The sequence below is a fragment of the Vicia villosa genome, unplaced genomic scaffold (genome assembly GCF_029867415.1).
Source record: "Vicia villosa cultivar HV-30 ecotype Madison, WI unplaced genomic scaffold, Vvil1.0 ctg.001861F_1_1, whole genome shotgun sequence".
Lineage (NCBI taxonomy): Eukaryota > Viridiplantae > Streptophyta > Magnoliopsida > Fabales > Fabaceae > Vicia > Vicia villosa.
Window position 1 is genome coordinate 375,103 of NW_026705753.1, and position 3,347 is coordinate 378,449.

A 3,347-nucleotide genomic window follows, 5' to 3' on the forward strand; every position below is an offset into this window, starting at 1 on the left:
GAAAAATCCACTCCTAGTCTAAACCATATTCTGAAAGAATATGATTTAAGTTTCAGGAAGTTCTTATCTAGAAGTATTGGCAGAAGTCAGCTAGCTTCTATGATATATGCTGTGTCTGGAAACAAAAGAGTCGGCATTGGTTTTGAGGGTGAAACCCCATACAAACTTGAACCTGTTGATAAAATGAAACTCACATACAAGCCATTGTATGATCAGTTCAAGTATGGCCACTCCCATGATATTAGGCACACTTCACATGCTCAAAGTTTTCACATAACACACACCAAAAAGCATGTGACACAATCTAGGAAATATCATGAAACTCACATTAAAAATTATCATGCTGTTCCTCCTATTGCTTACAATGTTAAACCCAAGTTCAATCAGAACTTGAGAAAATCTAACAAGAAAGGACCCAAAAAGATGTGGGTACCTAAGGATAAGATTATTCCTATTGCAGATATCCTTGACTGCAAAAAGGACAAAGCACAACATGTCATGGTACCTGGACTCTGGATGCTCACGACACATGACAGGAAGAAGGTCTATGTTCCAAGACTTGGTGCTTAAGCCTGGAGGAGAAGTCAAGTTTGGAGGAGATCAGAAGGGCAAGATAATTGGCTCTGGAACTATAAAGTCTGGTAACTCTCCTTCCATTTCTAATGTACTTCTTGTAGAAGGATTAACACATAACCTCTTATCTATCAGTCAATTGAGTGACAATGGTTATGATATAATCTTTAATCAAGAGTCTTGCAAGACTGTAAATCAGAAGGATGGCTCAATCCTATTTACAGGCAAGAGCAAGAACAACATTTATAAGACAGATCTGCAAGATCTTATGAGTCAGAAGGTGACTTGTCTTATGTCTGTTTCTGAAGAGCAGTGGGTCTGGCACAGAAGATTAGGTCATGCTAGTTTGAGAAAGATTTCTCAGATTAACAAACTGAATCTGGTCAGAGGACTCCCTAATCTGAAATTCAAATCAGATGCTCTTTGTGAAGCATGTCAGAGGGGCAAGTTCTCCAAACCTGCATTCAAGTCCAAGAATGTTGTTTCTACCTCAAGGCCATTAGAACTCTTGCACATTGATCTGTTTGGCCCAGTCAAAACAGCATCTGTCAGAGGGAAGAAATATGGATTAGTCATTGTAGATGATTATAGCCGCTGGACGTGGGTAAAATTCTTGAAACACAAGGATGAGACTCATTCAGTGTTTTTTGATTTCTGCATTCAGATTCAATCTGAAAAAGAGTGTAAAATCATAAAGGTCAGAAGTGATCATGGTGGTGAATTTGAGGACAAATCCTATGAAGAATTCTTCAAAGAAAATGGTATTGCCCATGATTTCTCTTGTCCTAGAACTCCACAGCAAAATGGAGTTGTAGAACGAAAGAATAGGACTCTGCAAGAAATGGCCAGAACCATGATCAATGAAACCAATATGGCTAAGCATTTCTGGGCAGAAGCAATAAACACTGCATGCTATATTCAGAATAGAATCTCTATCAGACCTATTCTAAATAAGACTCCTTATGAATTGTGGAAGAATAGAAAGCCCAACATTTCATATTTCCATCCTTTTGGATGTGTATGCTTTATTCTGAACACTAAAGATCATCTTGGTAAGTTTGATTCCAAAGCACAAAAATGTTTCCTTCTTGGATATTCTGAACGCTCAAAAGGCTACAGAGTATACAATACTGAAACATTGATTGTAGAAGAATCAATCAATATCAGGTTTGATGATAAGCTTGGTTCTGAAAAACCAAAGCAGTTTGATAATTTTGCAGATTGGGATATTGATATATCAGAAGTTGTTGAGCCAAGAAGCAACGCATCAGAAGCAGAGCTTCTCAGAAGCAAAGAATCTGAAGATCAAGTATCAGCTTCTCTGGAGAATCTAAGCATATCTGAAGAACCATCTGTCAGAAGATCATCCAGACTCATCTCTGGTCATTCAGAAGATGTCATTCTTGGAAAGAAGGATGATCCAATTAGAACAAGAGCATTCCTTAAGAACAATGCAGACTGTCAATTAGGTCTTGTATCTTTGATCGAGCCAACTTCTGTTGATCATGCTCTAGAAGATCCAGACTGGATAATTGCTATGCAAGAAGAATTGAATCAGTTTACAAGGAATGATGTTTGGGATCTTGTTCCTAGACCAGATGGATTCAATATAATCGGTACAAAATGGGTCTTCAGAAACAAGCTCAGTGAGAAAGGTGAAGTGGTAAGGAACAAAGCCAGACTGGTGGCTCAGGGTTATAGTCAGCAAGAAGGGATTGACTATACAGAAACCTTTGCACCAGTGGCCAGGTTAGAATCTATTTGTCTATTAATTTCATTTGCCACTCAACATAACATCACTCTCTATCAGATGGATGTTAAGAGTGCCTTCTTAAATGGTTATATAGATGAAGAAGTTTATGTCCATCAACCTCCTGGTTTTGAAGACTCTATGTCTCCTAATCATGTTTTTAAACTAAAGAAATCATTGTATGGATTGAAACAGGCTCCCAGAGCTTGGTATGAACGCTTAAGTTCTTTCCTTCTGGATAATGGTTTCACTAGAGGAAAAGTGGACACTACTCTCTTTTGTAAAACCTTTAAAAGGGATATTTTAATTTGTCAAATATATGTAGATGATATTATTTTTGGAACATCTAATGCTACACTTGGAAAGGAGTTTGCTGAGTCTATGCAGGCTGAGTTTGAAATGAGCATGATGGGAGAACTCAAGTATTTCCTTGGAATACAAATAAATCAAACATCAGAAGGAACGTATGTTCACCAAACCAAGTATGTGAAGGAACTTCTGAAGAAGTTTAATCTTCTAGACTGCAAAGAAGCCAAAACTCCTATGCATCCAACATGCATCCTAGGTAAGGATGAGGTAAGTAAGAAGGTAGATCAGAAGTTATACAGAGGTATGATTGGATCTCTTCTATATCTGACTGCTTCTAGACCTGACATTTTGTTCAGTGTTTGTTTGTGTGCTAGATTCCAATCAGATCCTAGAGAATCTCATTTAACTGCTGTTAAGAGAATTCTAAGGTATCTGAAAGGTACTACTAATGTTGGCTTAGTTTACAGAAAATCTAAAGAATACAACTTAGTAGGATTCTGCGATGCTGACTATGCTGGAGACAGAATTGAAAGAAAAAGTACTTCAGGAAGTTGCCAATTTCTTGGAAGTCATTTGATCTCCTGGTATAGCAAGAAGCAAGCAACTATTGCTCTATCAACGACAGAAGCAGAATATGTCGCTGCTGCTGGTTGTAGTACACAAATGCTCTGGATGAAGAGTCAGTTAGAAGATTATCAGATATTTGAGAGTAACA